Source organism: Cupressus sempervirens, chromosome 3 (assembly GCF_028749045.1).
Source record: "Cupressus sempervirens isolate cs-2001-9-10 chromosome 3, ASM2874904v1, whole genome shotgun sequence".
Classification (NCBI taxonomy): Eukaryota; Viridiplantae; Streptophyta; class Pinopsida; order Cupressales; family Cupressaceae; genus Cupressus; species Cupressus sempervirens.
Genome location: NC_143120.1, coordinates 689,713,580 through 689,736,698, shown reverse-complemented (window position 1 = coordinate 689,736,698; position 23,119 = coordinate 689,713,580).

Below are 23,119 nucleotides of genomic sequence, written 5' to 3'. Positions count from 1 at the left end.
CAAGACTAACAAGGTTACTGAGAGGGGAGGGGTGAATCACTAACTCTAAAACTTTGATTCAATTATGCATAATAACATTTTTACCATTCATTCATCTAATCTACTATATGCATGAAAAGATAAACATTTGTAACACATGAACACACAGATTTGGTGACCCATAAACCTTCCAATTAGAAAGTAAAACTGGGGTGGGGATAATACCCACAAAACTTCAATACTATAGTATAAAGTTGGCCATTTAAGGCTTACAATGATCACTTTTGATGATCTGCCCTGTTAGGAGCAAGTAGGATTGCTAGATCCACCTTGTTAAAGGATTTACAAACACACAATGAAGTATGCACTTTGTTAGCAGATTTACAAAAGACTGTCAATTCTACCTTGTGAAAGGATTTAGCAAACTTATTCACCTGTTAGGATGAAGCAGTGGATCTGGTTACAACTGATTGCTGATAAGATCCTTTGTGCTCTGATCACCTAATATGATGGATATATCTTTTCTATATCAATGTTGACCTTGCTATATTCCTATTTTCTGCTACTGATTTGCTTTCCCTCTTCTCAAAATATTGCAACACAACACAACCAACAATATTCAACATCTCATCATTTCAAATGATATATACCATTCAAATATTTACACTAGCAAGGTTAGCCAAACACAAGTGAACAAGCATTACTGAGTCAGCCAGGTGGTAGAAAACTCGGGTTCCACAAACTGACTCGGTGACCTTCTGATACTCGGCATCCACTACAATACACTGCATTGTCATGCACTCGGTAAGAGTAGAGGAATAGTCCATACTAATCATTCTGAGTAGCTTGGACCTTAGTAACCATTGGTGACTCGGTGAATATTGCGTCACTCGGTAAAAACTGAATCCATTAATAACCTTCTTCACTTGGTAAACACTGATTCCATCATTTACCTTGTTTACTCAGTAATCAATGATTCCTTTGTTTACCTTGATCACTTGGTAAACACTAAGTTCTTTGTTTACCTTGATCACTCGGTAAACACTAAGTTCTTTGTTTACCTTGATCACTCGGTAAACACTAAGTTCTTCTGATGACTCGATGAGCACTGACTACTTGGGGAACACTATTTTGCTTGGTAACCATTGTTCTACATGGTAACCACTATGAACTTGGTAAATACAGCTGAACTACCCATATGCTTAGTTTCCAAAGGAATGCTCGGTATCAATTTTTTACCTGCAAAATTTATAAGGTAACTGTTGAATGCTTGATGTGAACTGTAGACTAGGTGATCAGCTCAGTAAGCATTCAGAATTGAATAAGTGTTGTGACTAATGAAAAATATATCATAATTCCAACAATCTCCCCCTTTGGCATTAGTGACAAAAAAACACTTATGAGCTAAAACTTATATACAATATCTGACATACTGACAACTGATTCTGCTGAATATACATGGCTTTCTTACATATGACTCCCCCATTTAATATACACAAGGTATTTACATGAGTTATATGAATTTTCTTTACAGTATCTCTTTGTCCCTTATGTACATTTATCTCACCAATAACTCTTTCTAAGTATCTCTTTCTCCCCCTTTTTGACAATAATGCCAAAGAATAAAATAATGTATTTACATAGAAACACCAAAATGTGAGATAAATTCTGAATGTACCTAAAGAATGAGTTGTAGAGTCTTATCCCAATTCTTTTGCAGGATTTTGCATGTGGATGGAGCTATTTGAACTTCTGCAGAAAGTTCAATCACATGGTCTGCAATAGAGAGATTATTGTCATGGATCAATGTTTTTGAATGGGCAATGTGCTTCTGCATTATGTCCATGATGGGAAGGATCATATTTTGAATATCTAACAATGTAGATCACATCCTTGACTCTTCTCTCAGCAATTCTACTTGTTTTTCTAACAAAAATTTGATCCTGAGGTGATGAGGTGAGGTTGAACTGGGGTCAAGGTTTAGATTTTGTGCGCTTTCCTTCAAATCCTCATCTATCTTATTCAATTACTCTCTTATCTCCTTAGTATACTCGGTAACATCACAAAGCTTAGCAAAAAGAGATGTTACATTATTAAAATAATTTTCAATGTTGGCCAAAACTATGGTTAATTCAACCTATTTTATTGCTATGTGTTGAGCAATGTGTTCAAGCACCTTATTATCAAATTTCTTTTCTGCCTTCTCCATCAATTTTTCTTGACCGAAGGTATCCTCATTGAATTTATTGACTACCTCTTCTAATTGTAGCAAAATGTGTTAAGAGGTATCAACATCAACACCTATAGCCTCTGTAATTATATTTTTCGCTTCATCAATAATTTTAAACTCTCTATCTCTTTCATTCCTTAGTTGTTTCTTCTTTGCCTTCAGTTCTATGCGTTGACTAAGCAGTCTTAGTTCATCAACTGAAGCAGTATTTGTATCTATCTTTGGAATGACAATTTTAGTATCCAAGTCTATATCTTCATCAATTTTCTTGCCTATAAGAAGAAGCTTTAATGGAGTCTTTGTTTTTTCTGCTGTACTAACATCTTTCCCTTTGAAAATAGAGACAATGGTTGATGAGGTTGGACTGGCTATCAAAACATGAATAGAACCAACTAAAGGAAGATTGAGAGAGGAGCTAAATGTATCCAAAATTGATATACTTCCTTGAATTGATGTGCATGCCAGAATATTCACAATTGAAGAGCTTACTAGTGTAAAAATTGGTGCTAATGTAGCTGAAGTTGACAAAATTGGAGAGCAAACTAGAAAATTTACTATACATATTGCATGAGGAATAGATACTTCTGATGTAGATGTGACTGCTGTAGTGGATGACTCGGTAACTAAAGAAGTTTCATGTAGCTCGATAGATGAAGTGCTTGGCACTTGCATTGGGAATACTTGGAGCTAGGAGGAGATTGGTGAATATTGAGCAATTGATGTGGCAGTAGTGCTCACAATCTCACTAGTCGAAGCTGTCTCTATGGTAACAGATTTTGGTGAAGTGTGAGGAAGGGATGCAATGATTGCCACTACAATTTTCACAAGTTCATCCTCTTCTTTGTCTTCCTTATCAGCTTCTTCCTCCTTTTCTTCTTCCTCCTTCTCCTTTGTCAGATCCTGAAGATCTTCATCAGTTACATCCATGGGAATGGAATCATTACCTTGCTCATTATCACTGTCATCATCCTTGATTTCTACTGGGTCTATATTGGGCTTATGTAGATGATAGATGTTTTTCCACATGTTTGTAGCATCATTTACAACATGTTCAATATCTTTAATCAAAATCAAATAGGTGTGGAATTTGATCATCATTTTACCTTCATGGTTTTTCATTTCAGTTTTTACTTTTGCTCTAGTGAGACTTGGTCGAAGATTCTTTAGAGATTGCTCATAAATATCTTTCACCATTTGGGTGGTTGATTCCCATCTTGGTTGCAATCTCTCCAGTAATTCTTTTGAGATTTGAGGGGCAATATTGTCTGGGGAGTATTTCCATTTACCCATCTTACTGAGTACTAGTTCCTCAATCTACATTTTCTCAGCATCAGTTCTAGTTTCAAATTTCAATGCTTTGAAATTTGTGATGCCAACTACTTCCTCCAATTATTTGAGCCTTTGCTCGAATGTGGGTGTAGGCCTAACTAGTATAGGTTCCTTCTTACCTTTCCTAGTTCTTTTGGTGAATACTGCAGTAGGCTTCTTCTTGGGTTTGGTAATGATTACCTTACCTTTCTTCTTTGGTTATTCTTTTGCAATTTCTTCTTCTCCTTCTTCTTCTCCTCCTTCATCTTCTTCACCTTCTTCATCTTCACCTTTTCCCTCGGTGAGCATAAGAGGACCGGTAAAAGTATTCAATTTGGCTATTTTCCTCTTGCCCTTGCTTATGGCCTATGGTAGCTTGATTTCAAGCTCAATTCTGGCCTTAGCTTCTTCATAGGCTCCAAAAATTTGGTGCCTTGGGTATACTTGCTCATTTACTAGTGCCTTTATGATATCTCTTGCTTCATCAATATTTACCTCATAAGGAAGAGGTTTTACCCATGCAACTCGGGGTCTGACTACCTGAATGTATACCTTGTCATAGTCAACCATGAAGCACACATCATCTTTGTAGTCCTCAACAAGCTTAGGAGGAATTATAAATCTATTATTCATTCTTTCTTTGAAGTCTTCAAAATAATTATCCATAATACTATCAAAAAATTTTCCCATCCCTGCTACAAATTCATTTATTTGATACAAAACTAGAATGTCTTTTCTCCATACAACTGTACCTTTTGAAGGGAAAACCTTTTGTACATAAAAAAATAAACAAACTAACAAAGAACCAAATTTACAAGAGTTGGTTTTTGAGGTCCTTATACTGTCCATGTTTTTATTAAGTTGTTTCAGCAACACATCTGTTAGGTCAAACTCCATGTTTTTCTTCACAACCTTATAGGCTAAATCTACGGCCTCACAGGGCACACTATTCAATCTGTTGGAACTATACATCTTATATGCATTTAAATAAATTCTGAATCTTAGCTCTACATCTGATACATTGTTAGTTTTCAATCCTTTGCCATCCAATTCGACTAGGGTTAACTTTTGAAGTTCATCCTGACTTAGGGTTTTTGTGGTTTTTTATTCGCTTAACATTGGCAAACCTGTGATCTTATGAATCATCTTCTTCGTTATTAGGATGGGTTTCTCTAACCACAACTGACCATTATGCACATGGCTCATAATGTATCTTATCCATTTCATTTAAAAGTTCCTTGGTAGGTACGGGATATGGGTTAAACCTTTGGTTTCCAGATGTTTGAACTCGAGTTTGAGGGTTCCATCCACACACAACTCGGCTAGGGCATTATCCATATCTAGTGTCCCTATTTCTTGAACAGTGCATTTGAAATGAGTAAGAATGTTGTTTATAAGTAGTACCTTTGGTGGAATCTTCGATTGGGCTCCATGTGGGTCGAGCGATTTAGCTATGGTGGGAACGAGCTTGAAGCTAGTTGCTTTCCATTCTACTCCCTTCACAAGCATTTCAGAGCCTCTCTTTGCCTTGCTACTGCTGGTGCTTGCGGATGCCATTGCTGCTCGATGAGTGAAATGACTTTGATAAAAAAATTCTTCACTGGAAAATCACTTCAAATCGCTTGAACTCACTTTCGCACTCTTGGAAACTTCTTCGCTATGTATATTCTAAATTTGTGGTGAAAAATGAGATCAAATTTTACATTTTTGATGAAAATTTTCCATTAATGCTCAGGTACAAAGGTAGTTGAGATGACCTAGGGTTTTTTAGATAGTCACTGACTTACTTAGTAAACCTTGTAACTTGGTGAACAAACAAAACCTTTCACATTACTGACCTAGCTCGGTTAAGTCTGAAACCAACTTTGCTCTATAAATGCATCACAATGAACTATGTCTTGTATTTGAAATACTGATTTGTCATTTGCACTTCTACATTCTAGAATTGCTTAGGATATTGCTTGAAGATGCAGTCCCTAGTCTTCCTTGATGAATCTTAATTGGAAATGGTGGAGTCACCCATTTCTTGAGTGACATTACCATCATTTAAACTTTTTGGCTTGGTAGACTTAGGAATCCACTATTGTCTCATCTATTTTCGAATGTTGTCAGCTCTGGCTTTCTTTTCATCTTCAACTCTTCCTATGTTCATGCAATTCTTGGATATATGACCAAGTTTACTACATGTATAACATCTTATAGTAGTATCTTTCTTCCTTAGGTGATGCCTTCTTCTCCACAATAGTGACATCTGCACCAAGTATTGTAGTCCCAACCAAATATTGCTTTGATAACTTGTTCTGCTAGATTGAATGTTTTGGATCTACATTCAGATGCCTTGTGACCTTGTTTCTTGCATTTGTAACATTTTCCTTCAAACTTTGGTTTCTCTTTACATTCATTTTCTTTGTGACCATGCTGATTGTAATTGTAGCATTTACCATTGAATTTTCCTTTACCATTGCTCTAACATCTGTTAGATGTATGACCTGAATTACCACAATGATTGCAAGTAGGTCTTTGATTCTTTTGGGTACCCTGTTTGGAAGATTCACCTTCTTCATTGTATCCAAGGCCTACTTTACCATTTTGTCTATGAAGATTCTGCTCATTTTGTTGATTCAATTGATCCATATCTGCTTGATATTTTATCATTCTTTCATTGACTTGTTTTTCAACATTTAAGTCATTTTCCAAAATTTCATTGATTTGTCTTTTAGATCTTAGATCACTTTGTAAGCTTGCATTGATTTGTCTTCCAGTGATTAAATCATTTCTCAAACTTTCATTCTCAGATCTTAGGTTCATAATTTCTTCATTTTCATTAGATAGTTGTCCTATAAGATCTTCATGCTGAAGGGATAGATTATTTCTTACCTCTAGGGGTGAAGCACTGGGACTTCCCCGGGAGGTCACCCATCCCAGTACTACTCCAGCCCAAGTGTGCTTACCTATAGAGTTTCCTACATGGTTAAACCCAAAGCTTGCAACCCCATTTGAAAAACCTTCACTAAGTGTTGTTCCTTATGAACCATTCATTAAAAATCCCCTTAAGCTCATCAATTGATAAGTAGGAGATAATTTCCATAGCATGTCAAACTATGATATTGCTATCAAGATTTAACCGTGTGATTTTTGAGTCAAACTCATTGACCCATATTTCATGAATAGTGATTCAACATGAATCCATCTCTCATGAGAATAAATGGAACACTTAGCACTCATTGGATCTAGGTGATGCTGATAGGGGTGAAGCATCGGGACTTCCTCAGTGGGTCACCCATCCTAGTACTACTCCGTCTTGAGCATGCTTACCTACAAATTTTCCTCCATGGTTAAACCCAAAGCTTGCAAAACCATTTGAAAAACCTTCACCAAGTGTTGTGCCTTATGAACCATTCATTAGAAAGCCCCTTAAGCTCATCAATTGATAAGTAAGAAATAATCACCTATGAACATCACCGCTGTGAGCATCAGCTAGATCCAATGCATGCTAAGTGTTCAATTTATTCTCATGAGAGTTGGATTCTTGTTGAATCACTACTCATGAAACATGGGTCAATGAGTTTGACTCAAAAATCACACGGTTAAATCTTGATAAAAATATCACAATATGTTATCTTTTTAGTTTTCCTATGTTATACATTACATTCATTTTTTTCAATAATATCTTTTACATATATTTTTCCCTTGATCTACATCTCAAACTCAATATGAATTTTTTTTTTCCTTCTTCTCATTTATTTTTCCTATATTTATATTATATATTTCTTTCCTTCTTTAATTGATAAGTAATAATAGAATCTAATTCTTTCTTCAAATATTTCCATATTTAAGAAAGATTAAAATTCGATTTATCAGACAATGAATTTGAAATTATCACAAGTCCCACTAACTATGATGGCACACCTCAAACAAGAATCAATAAATGTGAAAAGTTTGTACTGCAATGTTGTTACCAAATAATTCAACATTTTGAATCTACAATGTTGTCAATAGATTATGTTTCAGATAATGATATTTTGTGAATGTAGATTGTTGTTGACAAGGTATAGGAGATGTTTAATTGAGTTTCTTGATTTCTAAAATATTTGGAAGAAGTGCAATGTGATCATGATGAAAATAAAGGTCGTAACACTATTCTCATTAGTGACTATTTTATAAGGTCGTTGCATTTTAACAATTAGTTTCTATTGTAACTTTTTATGAAGGGACTTGTTTAGAATTATGTTTATCATTTGGATACATACTTGATAGAAAAGACCAGTGTATTATAGTATATATACATAATCAATCACATTTATGTTTGGTAATATATGTTAGACTTTCATTTGGCTTGAATTTGAAATGTGTATGTTTTTTCTTATATTTCATGATTAGTAATTTTTAATGTTGATAAAAGTGTATTGAAGAGATATAGATTATTTTATACAACTTACAAATAATCATATTATTGTTTAAATAAAAAATATAAATAATCTGTATAATTAGACACTCATCCACCATAGATATTAGATATTTTCATATCTCATCTCTGTGGTGGATAAGTGTGTTCCTTCCCATGGTGACAAAATAGAAAAAGACGTCTTGATGAGCTTATGTTTGGTGAGATTTTGAATCTGGTATGGATGGTTGCCAAATTTCTTCTCACCCAATCTTCTTATTTTTTCCTCTCTTTGTTGATTTCTATAATAGGACAATGGCACACAACTTAGTGGTTCCCAAGTATACAAATTTTAGATATTTCTATTTTCTCCCCCTATCTCCTTATTTTTTCTGATCATCTTACTCTCTAGCCACCTCCAAATTTCCTTCTAATCAAAAGCATAACATTGTATTTTCAATTAGTTTCAAATTAAAGTCACACATACACATAAAATATTTTTTTGACATTTTTATGTGTGACTTTAATTTGAACCTTATTCAAAATCTATTGATATGGTTTTGATTAGAATAGAATTTTCAAGGTGACTAGAGAGTAGGAGGAATAGAAAAAAGAAGGATATTGAGGGAGTAAATAGAAATATCTAAACTTTTTATAGCTTAGAACCACTAAAATCTTTTTCATTGTATTATTATAGAAATAAAAAAAGAGAGGAAAAAAAAAAGAAGATTGGGTGAGAAACAATTTTGTAACCATCCATACTTGGTTCAAAAATCTTGCTTTGTGTTCACTTAATATTTTGTTGACATTTTTATGTTTGACTTTGATTTGAAATTGAATCAAAATATAATGTTATTCTTTTGATTAGAATAAAATGTGCAAGTGACTAGAGAGTAGGAGGTTCAAATAAAAGAAGATTGCAAGAGAAAATAGAAATATCTAAACTTTGTTGTTATGTTTCTTTCTTATCTTATCCATATCATCAAGTATATGAATAAGAGTATAGGTGTCTATCTAGAGAATCTAAATAATAATGGTGTATCAATAAATCATACTAAACATAACATAAATTAAATTAAACCAGATTCTATATCTAGGGTTTTCCTTGAGGACTATAAGCAATTTAGGATTAGTTGATTTCTTTGAGTTTTCTTCATTTTAGATCTTTGAATTATTGATAGATAGAGGTAATCAAAGAAATAAAACCTATTTTAATGCTCAAATTTCAAGTCTATTATGCAACAATAGATTAAATATTATGTAGAAAAGAAAGAGTAGGTTGTTATGGTGAAAGTAGGGAGGTAGAGAGATGGAGATAAAGATAGAGAGTAAGTAACTATATTGGGTAGATAAGAGAGAATAGGGACAAGGTAAGAGACATGAGGTAGATAAAATAATATAAATAGGTAGAATATATCACAAGAAAGGAAGTGGATAAAGAGAGAGAGAGAGAGAGAGAGAGAGAGAGAGAGAGAGAGAGAGAGAGAGAGAGAGAGTGTGTGTGTGTGTGTGAGTGTGTGCATGTGTGTAATTAATGTGAGAGGAAGAGGGAGGGGTTAGATATGTAGGTTTTAAGTATATGTTATGTAGGGGAGAGAGATTATTAGAGACAAATGGAGTACATTAAAAGATAGTGCCAAAACTAAGCCAAACTAAACTCTAACCACAAAATAATCTTACATACAATTTAATGTTAAACTTTCCATTAATTCATTATATAATACCCCTATTGACCCAAATTAAATCATAACCTTAAACATAATAAACCTATAAAAGGTCATGAATCCTAAACTAAGTTTTTAGAAAATTGTATCATCATAAATTTTCTAATAGCTCTAGATATGACACACTAATAAAATTAGTGTTTCATTTAATTTTTAATGTGATATCAACACCTACATTCTATTTGATTTTTTTTTTAAATAATTGAATAGTAGGTTTTCTATTAAACCAAAGTAAATGATAATACAAAACAAAAATGAAAGATAATCCTAACTTCGATTGCTTGAAAAGTCATTTTGAGTGCTAACCCATACATTCAATTAGGTTAAAAAATTTAGTCTAAAACCTATTTTTTATTCTTGATATGATCCTATAAAAGTTCAATTATACATATAATCAATAGTAATAACCTAATTTTTATTTATTAATTATACATATAATGAAAATCAATCATTTAATTAATATATAATGTTATCATTAAAAAAATGTTATTTCAACCTAACCATAAACCAAACTAAAAAGAAAAAAAACCTTGTCCCTAAACCAAATAGACCCTCAGTCCTACTCAAATTGATCACTTTTAATATTGAACATAACAACCCCAACCCCAACCCCATATTAAATTAGACCCATTTTTCCAATGAAAATCATTGTCTTAGAAAAAGTAAATATATAATTACAATTTTATACAAATCTAAATTACAAGATTATTGTAGTAATCTAATATTATATAATAAATATAAGAATTTTGTTTGCAAAATGTCCCCTCCCAATGCTACTAGCTATATATATATATATATATGTATATATATATATATATGTATATATACATATATATGTATGTATATATATATATACATATATATATATATATATACATATCTACATATACATATATATATATATATACATATACATATATATATACATATATATATATATACATACATATATATATATATATATATGTATATATATATATATGTATATGTATATATATATATGTATATATGTATATGTAGATATGTATATATATATATGTATCTATATATATCTACATATATATATATATATACATATATATATACATATATATATACATACATATATATATATACATATACATACATATATACATAGATATATATACATACATATATATACATACATATATATACATACATATATATATACATAGATATGTATATATATATATATATGTATGTATATATATGTATGTATATATATGTATGTATATATATATGTATATATATATATATGTATATATATCTATGTATATATGTATGTATATGTATATATATATATGTATGTATATGTATGTATATATATATATGTATGTATATGTATGTATGTATATATATATATGTATGTATATATATGTATGTATATATATATATGTATATATATATATATGTATATATATATATGTATGTGTGTATATATATAAGCCTAGAGATATTGAGGCTTTAATTTATTTGCAAATAATCACAATAAAAAATTAAAGCCTAGATATATCTCGGCTTCTCTATATATATTATATAAATATATAATATGTATATACCTAGTAGTTACCGATAGATACATTTTTCATTTTTTCAAGGTCTACCAAATCTTTTGTTTTGATGATAACCTTAATTTTATTGAATAATATTATTAATTGATGAAAATTAATACTTAGATATATTTTTCATTGCTTGTTCTTATACTCTTTTTCTTATCATCCATTTATATTTAATTTATATAATGATAATTATTTTTAATTTATTTTATATTTTAAATTAGTTGTAATTTAATATTAAATTTGATTGTTAGAGGGGTTATCACATTATTCTAATTAACATGAATTATATTTTTATATCTTAATAGACTAGTGTATGGGATAACTTTTATCATTGTATTTTTCATGGTTTTAAGAAAACAACAACTATAGTTGTTTAATGTTCCATTCTATCCATGATCTGTATGAGAATTAGGATGCCTTGATATTTTTGTGCTTTAAATCTTTTTTCAACTTTTAATTTCAAAAGAAAAAAATAGTAAAATAACTTGTGCCCACTAATGTGTAAACCAAATTTCAAATAGTTGTTCAAGTTTATTTGTTTTCCTAGTTAGTGGCATGCCTTTTTTTATATATTGTATTCCAATCTTCATGAATTAGCCTAATTTAATTAAGTTGAAAATAATATCAACAAGATTGAAAAGCAATTAAGTTCCTACCAAAAAGAACATAGTTTTGCTTCCAATTTATTTATAAAATTTGAAAGTAATGATTGAAATGTGACTATGGTTTATTAAAATCAAATAAATTATAATGTATATTTAAACAAATATATTATATTTTAGAAAAGAAATTGAAAATTTATATGTATTTAAAAATATGTTTCATTTTTATTTATTTCAAAGAAAGAAAAAGAAAAATTCAAAATTCAAACTTATAATTTAATATTCTTGTCACTTTTTAATGTAGAATTATTAACTTCAATAATAGTATAATTTTAAAAAGTAATTAAGTTGCCAAAAATATTAAGTATTTAAATATAATATAATTTTTGTTACATTCCTCAAAATATCAAATTCATTCAAACAAATCAAATGCATAGTTTTTAAACGAAGTTAAGATTTAATAGCAAAAGAAAATAAAAATGGTCTCTTACAGTACTTTGAGGTTGGTTACGTGCCAAACTGAGTAGGATATATTTCCAATAAAGTTTTAGTTGAAAACATCAAGTATAGTGAGCTTTTTTAGTTGATGAAAATACAATAAAACCATAAAAAAAAAAACACATTGATCTTATGCATTCAAGATATAAGTAAACACATTGATCGTATGCATGATCTTATATGTACTTTAGGATTTGATGATGTTATATTCTAAGAAAGAATTTTTTCCTATATTTTCTGTGTCAAGTCCTTCTAATAGGAGGAAGGAAACTTCCAAGTAATTCATGGCAATGATTGTAAGTGTTTGCATAGAGATTCTTTGTAGATTTTCTGGTGGGTTGTTCATTGGGTTATTGGTGTGAGAAATATAAATTAAAATCAATACTCACAATCCCAAACCTAAAAAAATTGCTCGACACTAACAATTGTTGAGTGCCAATTTTGCTCAGCACATGAAGGTGTCAAGTGGCAATTTTCTTAGCATGTGAAGGTACCAAGTGACAGGCAATAGGTGCCAAGTGACAGGAAGCTCGAAACTTAAAGGAGAGCTCAGCACACAAAGTAAATGCTCGGCAACAATGGATGTCCAGTGAGCTCGGCTCCAACTAAGAAAGAGGATGCCGAGTGTTCTATTCAAATTAGAATTATTATAACTTATAAAATTTCAATGTGAATGCTTTCACTATTAAAAATAGAGAGCCAAAACTTTAACCTTTCAAAAAAATTACTCAAATGCAACATACAAGGGAAGAGCAATAGATTCAAGTATGCCTGCTTTCCTTCTATTCAATCTTTGATTTAAACTACTACAAAATCTGGGAGCATTTGGCTTCAACTAGAAAAAACCCTAATATAACCCTAAACTAGTAAAACTTCAAACTTCAATAAAATTTAAACTTGCAACACTAATGGCTGCATACAATGGTGCCTGGAGAAATCACTACTTCAACAGGTCAAATCCAACAATGACAAACTTATAGAGTGAACAGGGGAAACATGTGCAACTGCAGCCACAAACTTCTTTCCTTCTTCCTTCTCTGCTCTACTCTGCAACAAGTGATCTGTTGAATAATTTGACTGAATGAAAATGAATGTAGAAACATTCCCTTTTTTCACATTCCATTTTCCCCCTCATTTTTTATTTCAAAAATCTCACCCACCATATTTATGTTTCTATCTGTTCTAAACGTTAGAGTTGGTAGGTGAGCATTTGGCTCTAGGGGCAAACATCAATTGCATTTAATATTCTAGCACTTTCCCTTTGTCTCAAGTCAAACAAACAAGGATCGCTACTAATCAAAATCAACTACACCAAGACTCTCTCTTAAGTGTACAAAAGTTCCAATGCCTAATGGATTAGTAAGTATGTCTGCTAGTTATTGCTCAGACTTGCAAAATTTCATCTTGATATCCCCATTTTCCACCAACTCTCTGATGAAGTGATATCTGATCTCTATGTGTTTGCTTCTCCCATGGAAAACTGGATTCTTGGACAATGCAATTGATGAGATGTTGTCACAATAAATAGTGGTTCCATCCTCTTGCCTTTCATTCAAATCTTTCAAGATCCTCCTTAACCAAATAGCTTGACATGTTGTTGCATTTGCTGCTATGTATTAAGCCTCTATTGTAGATTGAGCAACAATAGGTTTCTTCTGGGATGCCCATGAAATTGCACCTGATCCCATATGAAACATGTATATGGAAGTGCTCTTCCTATCATCTAAACTTTCAGCCCAATCACTATCTATATATCCCACCAACTTGAATTCATTTGATGTAGTATACAAAATTCCAAATCCCTTGGCACCTTTCACAAACCTTAGGATCCTCTTTCCCGCTTGCCAATGGGAATCCTTTGGTGCTTTCGTAAATTTGGAAATCAAACTTACTGCATGCATTAGGTCTAGTCAAGTTGCAGTTAAGTACATTAAACTTCCAACCATACTCTTGTATAGTGTTAGATCCACTCTCTTGCTAGAGTCTTCCTTGCTCAACTTCAGACATACTGTTGTTGGTGTGGGGGTTGCCTTACTATTCTACATTTTAAATCTCTCCAAGATCTTCCCTACATACTTTTCTTGAGAGATGAAGATGCCATCATGCATTTTTTTTACTTCTATGCCTGGAAAGTGCTTCAAGAGACCAAGGTTTGTCATCTCAAATTCATTTTTCATGGCCTCTTTGAACTCACCAATTAGAGCCTTGTCATTACCAGTAAAAATTAAATCATCTACATACAAGACAACAATCAACACATTTTCATTTGCTTCCTTGATGTAGAGAGTAGGCTCACCATCACTTTTGCTAAAGCCATTGCTCATCAAATATGAGTTAATCCTATTGTACCATGCCCGTCATAACTAGGTGGTTGCTCCACATAAACTTCTTCCATCAGTACACCATTTAGGAAGGCGGACTTCACATCCATTTGAAATACCTTCCACTTGTGCTGAGCTACAATTTCTATAATAGCACGCACGGTTTTCATTCTAGGAACCTAGGCATAGGTCTCATCATAATCTCTTCAATATTGCTATTTGTAGCCCTTGACTACCAGCCTTGCCTTATGCTTATCAATCTTCCCTTTAGCATTGCATTTGGTCTTGTAGACCCATTTCACTCCAATTACTTGCTTCTTGGGAGGAAATTCAGTTAGCTCCCATGTCTTATTTCTTTCTATAGCATCTATCTCCTCATCCATGGCTTTACACCATTTCTTCTCTTTGATTGCTTCTTCAAAATATATTGGATCACCATGAGAAAATAATGTAAAATTAACACTCTCATCATAATCTTCATACCTTTCATCTTGGTATATCTCCCTAAGACTCTTTGTCTTTCTTGGTAATAGGGGGGAGATTGTGGGATCAGAATCTTCACTGCTGTTGCTTTGCCGGCTAGCTCGATCTTCACTGTTACTCGACATTGACATTCGATCATGCCTAGAGGAGCTTGGAAATGACTAAGGGTGCTTGCCTTTTCTTATATCTGCTCCTTCTTCTTGATGTTCATCAACATCTTCTTCACTCATAATTGGCACTTTACTTGAAGTGCTTAGTGACTCATCAGTTTGACCATACCAAGACTAATTTTCAAGAAATTCCACATCTCTTAAAAGAGTCATCTTGGTGTTCAATGGGTCATACAATCTGTATGCCTTTGATTTTTAGCCGTACCCTTTGAAGATGCACTACACACCTTTGTCATCCAATTTATGCCTTTTCTCTTTAGGAACATGTGCATATGCAACACATCCAAACACCCTTAGGTGTTCAACTGTCCATCTTCCTTGTGACCATGCTTCCATTGGGATTTTGTCACGAACTACCTTTGTAGGACACCTGTTAATTAGGTAAACTATTGTTGCCACAACCTCTCCCCAAAATTCATTAGGGAGACCTTTCTCTTTCATCATGCTCCTTGCCATTTCAACAATGGTCCTATTATTTCTTTCAGCCACTCCATTCTATTGTGGTGTATAACTAGTTGTGAGCTCTTTCTTTATGCCATGTTTCCTGCAAAAGATTACAAAAGAATTGGAGGTATACACCTCTCCTCTATCTAATCTTAGGACCTTGATATAATGTCCACATTCTCTTTCAGCCTAGGCTTTAAATTATACAAATTTATCAAATGCTTTAGATTTGTTCTTTAAGAAATACACCCATGTCCTACAACTGAAATCATCTATAAATGTAATAAAATAAGTACTCCCCCCAATGGAAGTAACTTGCATAGGACAGACTAGGTCAGTATGCACTAATTCTAATGGATATCTAGCCCTCCTAAAATTTTTGGAATTAAAGGAAAGCCTATGTTTCTTACCCAAAATACAAGCCTCACACTTGTCACATGAATTTCCTATTTGTGACAAACCTTCTACCATTCTTTTATTTGACAACAAATTTAAACTAGCATAGCCTAGATGACCATACATTAAGTGTCATAGCTATGAGGGGTCTTCAATCACACTCCTTAAAGCTGATTCTGTGGGAGGTGCAACACCAGCATGAGATGAGAAACATGTCTCTATCCTCAAGGGAAACATTTTGTTCTTTGTCATTTGAACTGCTGCAAGTAAATTCTTGCTCCCATCCTTTTCATGAATGACACACATGTCATTCTCCATCAACACTTTGTATCCATTTTGAATGAGCTAATCAATGCTCATCAAATTGTTCTTCATACCAGGGGGAAAATACACATTTTGTATTTCCTTCTTCTCACCTTTCTTGGTGCGAACCATAATAGATCCTTTGCCAAAAACTGGTAGGGTTCCATTGTTACCCGTCTTAATCTCATATTTGAAACTCTTGTCAATGAATGAAAACAAGGTTTCATTACCACTAATGTGGTTGCTACATCCAATGTCGAGGTACCAAACCTTAGGGCTTCCTTCTTCACCAACATTACACATGATGAAAGCAGTGTCATTGTTTCCACTTTCCATGTTCACATCCACCACATTTTCTTTTCCTGACTGATCATTTTGCTTCTTCCAGCACTCACTTGCATAATGCCCATATTTATGATAGTAGTAGAATTCTACATTACTCTTATTTGAGTTGTAGTTTTTCTGACCTCCTCTTGAGGTATTTTGTGAGCTACTTGCTCTATCTGCTCTTCCTAAGCTTTCTGCTGCAGCATTCCTTTGTCCTCCATTACCTTGACCTCTGCCTCTGGAGTTTCTACTTGAGTCATTTTTTCCTCTCCCCCTTCCTCTTGGATTTGACTAAGCCCTGAATTCTTTCTCTTGGGAAGAAGAAGATATAGATCTATTGATCCTATGCTCATGGGTTTGAAGTGTACCCATTAACTCATCCATTATCAAAATAGTGAGGTCTTTTGCCTCTTCTATGGTCATGACCAAATTGTCATATTTATGAGGTAAACTCCTCAATATCTTCTCCACTATCCTCTACTCCTGATAGTTTTCTCCATTTCACTTCAGTTGATTAATCACATTGGAGGTCCTTGAACTAAAGTCTGTAATTGATTCATTTTCCCTCATCTAAAGGTTCTCAAACTCTCTCCTTATATTTTGTAGCTTTATTGTGTGGACTTTATCAATCCCTTTGAATTTCATTTCAAGGATATCCCATGCTTCCTTTGCATAATTTGCTACTGCAATCTTCGGGAATACTGTCTCTGTCATTACTGCTTCAATAAGACTTAATGCCTTAGCATCCTTCCTCCTTGACTCTTTCAAATGAGTCTTTTGTGCATTTGTGAGAGCAGCATACTGAGTTGGGTTCATCACATCATTGAACCCATTAACTACAAACTCCTACAAATCATTTGCGACCATAATGGTTTTTATTTTCTTTGCCCATGTATCATAATTTTGTCCATTGAAAGGTGGTGGCTGCTGCCATATCTTTCCTATATCTACTGCCATGTCAAATATCCTGTTAGCGAACAGATTGTCCTCCAAGAAAACATGTGCAAATCTAACCCTAAATACCCAAGTGAGAGGACAAACTAACACCAATAGTTGGATAGGTTATCATGGATTGATAACCTTCCTTTGAATTTTTATCGGGTACAGCTCCCTGTGTGAAATATTCAATGAATCAAATGTGAATGCTTTTACCAGAAAGCATAAAAGGATATCAAACATCTACCTATAAATACAACATAGATAGAGGAAAAACCAAACAACTACAAGAAATTAAACGGTAAATGACACAAAGTCCATTCACCCTAACAACAGATAGAATCAAGAAACACATTATCCATCTTCTTGAGAAAGTGCAGAAATGAAGATATGGAGATATAACAAAATATTTCTGAGAAAACCAAAGCGACACAAAGATCACACTTAGTGGAAAGTAGATTGCTCAAACTCAAAGTTTTGAAAAACAATTAACTCTCAAGTCTCCCTCCTCTGAAAGCATAAAGATGTACTTGCTATTACAATCACTATTAAAGAAAGTTGTAACAAATAAAAACTCTCCTATTGCTAACACACAGTTTAGAACAAGAAAATGAAAATTTGCTTTGTCCTCCACAACTTCACAAGAAAATGAAATAAAATTGGGGAAACCTCTCCTCCCTACTATAGTGCCAAGTCTGTAGTCCTTTGGAGAAAAACAAAATAGAATCCAATCCTTTAAGATGTCATCATGTATAATGAAGGTTACTGGGTATTCTTCTTCCATAGAGCCGCCAATCTCCTGCATGTATAGATAACCATAAAACTAAGGAAACAATATTAGGCAATGATCTTCATTTTCTCCCCAACAAAGTCGCCAAAAATCTATTAGTGAACAGATTGTCCTCCAAGAATATATATACAAATATAACCATGAGTACCCAAATGAGAAGACTAATCAGCACTAACAGTTGGACAAGTTATCATTGGATTGATAACTTTTCTCTGAATTTTATCGGGTACATCTCCTCGTATATGATTTGCAATGAATTAAAATATGGATGCTTTTAACCTGAAAGCACAAAAGGATTACAAACATCTACCTATATGTACAAAGTAGATGCGGAAACTAGGATTATTGAAAAGAAATAACAACAAAGAACATTGGATGACACAAAGTTCACATGCCCAAATGCTGCATTACAAAGTAAATGAGATCAAGGAAGTATTTTCCATCCTTTTGAGAAAATGAGGAATTATAGCTTTATGAGATATCTTGAAATGATAGCATAATCTGAAAACAATGACCATGAAATGTATTTCAGAGAAAACTGAAAACAACACAAAGATTGTGATTAGTGGAAGGAAAATGCATCGTAATCAAAGTTCTGATACAAATATCTTCCAACCTCCCTTCTCTAAATGAAAAAGACACAAAGATCTTCTTGCATATTTACAATCCAAAAATCACTATCTAAAGGAAAGCTGAAACTCTTTCCTTTAACATTGCATTAACAAATCAAAAGATCTCCTATCTCTAACACAAAGTTTAGGAAATCAGCTCTGCCCTCTCTCTCTCACAAGAAATAAAATGATTTGCAGAATCTCCTTCCCTTCTGGAGCACAAAGTCTACCATTGGAAGTAGGAAGAATGGAACCCCCTCAACCTTTGCTATTGGCATATTTAATATGTTCTTTCCCATGGCTTTTCAGTTTCCTAACTTAATCTTGAAAAACCTTTTGTTTTCCCCTTTCTTTTGGTGTTTATATCATTATAAAAATAGTCTTTTCTCTTTGCAAATTCGTGGCCCCTATGGTATACTCATGCTAACAAGTGGCATTTGCTAGTGATGAGGTTCTATTATGATTTTGTAACTGTCATTGACAGTTTTGATAGTGCCCCAATCAATTGGTCGTAACTCATTAACCAGAAATAATTTTGGAAAATTATTTATTCAAATAATTTTTAACTTGCTTCTTAGAAACATATCTGAAATTGAGCCAAATCCAACAATTCGATTGGAAGTTATGCCCCCGGCACTGAGATCCGATTTGATTGTCTGAATTCTGTAACTGATGTTCCTGAGCCGATAGAGGTGCAAATAGGAACCCATAACTTTTGATCCATAGTGAATATTAAAAAAAAATTTGGAGAAAATTTATAGAACTAGTATTCATAACACATATCCAATATTTAGGTCAATCCAACAGTTAGATTGTGAGCTATGACCCCTGCAATATGACTATTTTCTGTCATCACTGTTATTGCTGATCCAATAGTGGTGCACTCAAGTACCTGTAACTTTTGATCCATATCGGATCTGAACAAAAAATTTAGTGAAGATTTAGAGAATTATGTTTTCAAACACATATCAAAAATTGAGCTTGATCCAATGGTTTAATTTTGAGATATGACCCCCAAAATATGACTATTTTTCTGCCATCAGAGAATCTAGGATTTCTTCTGCTTGTATATGTTTGTTCTATTTTAAGATGGATGAATTCTAATGTAAGCTCATTGTATGTCACTTGAGATTGGTTTGACCTTATAAATAATTTGGTTTCTCAATGTCCAATTCCCATAATCCATTATAATTCTATGCTTTGCCTCGAAAGGATCTTCCATCACGATTGAAGAAATCAACAAAATATTGAATAAGGCTGAACATTGCATTTGGAGACCACCAAATCATCCAAATATTAATATTAACAATCCCCTAAAATAGATTTTGAGTTTGTAAAACTTCTTATGTAGATTGATATCGAAAATTATAGGTTCTATGCTTTTGAAGTTTTGTGATTGAACCCATCGAAATAGATCTTCATCTTGATCTACACTTCTGCTTCCTTTGAAACTGTTATGCTGACCAAAATTAAATTATAAGTAGTGATTGGATATGAGTACTAAGTTGAACATAGATTCTTGACCATTCTAAATTAACCAGTCTGCATTTTTGAACCCATTTGAACTGTCAAACTACTTTGAACTTTAGTTCGAAGTGGTTCAAAAACTCTGAATCTGAATTAAATGGTCCTCACACCTTTGCACTGGATCACAGATCTTGAAGACATTGAATCTGAAACATATCTCTGAATCTACATATTAAAATTTTAAAACCACTTTGCATCTTTAAGCCACTGAATTGATCTCCATCTTGACCTATACCTTTGCACTTTCTCGAAACTGTTGAATTGGCAGAACCTGGACCTAAATGATGAGATTTTGAAATTGTTGAACTAAACCTGCTGAATGAACAATTTTGAATATTGGACCATTTTGAACTTCTTTGAACTATTTTGAACTTCAGTTCGAAGTGATTCAAAGAGGTTCAACCTCTACAACTGAAAGTTTTAAAACTTAGACCACCTTGGGTACTAATATATCCCAAGAAAAAAAATGCTCTAACTCACTGTGGATGTGGGGCCTCAGAGCTCTGATACCATGTGAGAAATATAAATTAAAATCAATACTCACAACCCTAAACCTAAAAAAAATTGCTCGACACTAACAATTGTCGAGTACTAGTTTTTCTCGGCACATGAAGGTGCCGAGTGATAGGCAATAGGTGCTGAGTGATAGGAAGCTCGACACTTAAAGGAGAGCTCAGCACACAAAGTAAATGCTTGACAATAATAGATGCCAAGTGAACTCAACTCCAACTGAGAAAGAGGATGGCGAGTGTTCTGTTCAAATTGGAAATATTATAACTTATAAAATTTAAATGTGAATGCTTTCACTATTAAAAATAGAGAGCCAAAACTTTAACCTTTCAAACAAATTACTCAAATGCAACATACAAGGGAACAACAGTGGATTCAAGTATGCTTTCTTTCTTTCTATTCAATCTTTAATTTAAACTATTACAAAATTTGGGAGCATTCAACTTCAACCAGAAAAAACTCTAATATAACCCTAAACTGGTAAAACTTCAAACTTCAATAAACTTTAAACTGGCAACACTAATGGCTGCATACAATGGTGCCTGGAGCAATCACTACTTCAATAGGTCAAATCGAAAAATGATAAACTTACAGACTAAACAGGGGAAACATGTGCAACTATAGGCACAAACTTCTTTCCTTCTTCTTTCTCTACTGTTCTTTGCAACAACTAATCTGCTGAATAATCTAACTGAATGAAAATGAATGTAGAAAAATTCCCTTTTGTCACATTCCATTTTCCTCCTCATTTCTAATTTCAAAAATCTCAACCACTGTATTTATATTTCTATCCGTTCTAGACGTCAGAGGTGGTAGGTGAGTGTTTGGCTCTAGGGGCAAACGTCAACTGCATTTAATATTCTACCAATTGGTTACATAAGAGAAAATATCAAATTCATTTAAACAAATCAAATGCATAGTTTCTTAAATGAAGTTAAGATTTAATAATGAAAGTCATGAGGCAAAATGGTCACTTATAGTACTTGGAGGTTGGGTAGGTGGCAAACTGAGTCAGGTACATTTCTAGTACAGCTGTTGCTGAAAATATCAAGTATAGTGAGCTTGTTTAACCTTCCCAAACTCAATGGAAGATTTACATTTAAAAGGTTGTTGTATAGATTATTGAAATAAAAATATATTAAGGTTTAAAGAAAAATCAAGTTTAAAATAAAAAAAAATTATTTTTGAAATTGAATATATTAATAAACTTACAAAATTTCTAAATTAACAAGGTCATCAATCTTTTGGAGGGAGAGGACCCAAGATACTGAAAAATCATAGATATCTGTATAATGTGAGAAGAAGTAAATGTTATTATGTTGATGTAGTTGTGTAAACATTCGAATGATATAAGAAACTAAGATCTGATCATTGTACTTACAGTCGTGTAACATTGTTGTAATTGTTACATGTTACATGGATCCATATCTTCTTTCCAGCTTGGCAAAGCTCCTTGTGGGTTCTCTTGTGCACTATTTATATCAAAAAGCCCACCCATCACTATTACAAAGAGTGGGTAATAAAGATAATTTTTTAATAAATTTTTTTCATCTGAGACAATCAAAAAATTGTGTATTGTCTGAATAATTTCTTTAACTAACTGTCTTAATATGCTATCTTTAAAAATTGTCTTTGTAAGACAATATGGAACCAAAGTATTTTTGTCTTATCAAGACAATTTCTCAACACAATATATTAATATGTTCTATTAAAGACATATTTGAGATAATATACAAGTTTCTTTTGTATCTTAGATGCAGATAATTTATTAAAAACTTGTCCCAAAATTTGTCTTAAACATGTCAACTATTGCATTGCAATTTGTCACATTATTTGCAGCACATTGTTCTAAAAATAAATATTTCAATTGTGTAAATGCTATAAATAAATAAATAATTATGCTCAATTATATTGGAAGTAACCAAAAATTCTTTTGTACCCATCAGCCCAAAAACTATAGAAAAAATAGAATTAAATTAAAGGGCTTTAATTTATC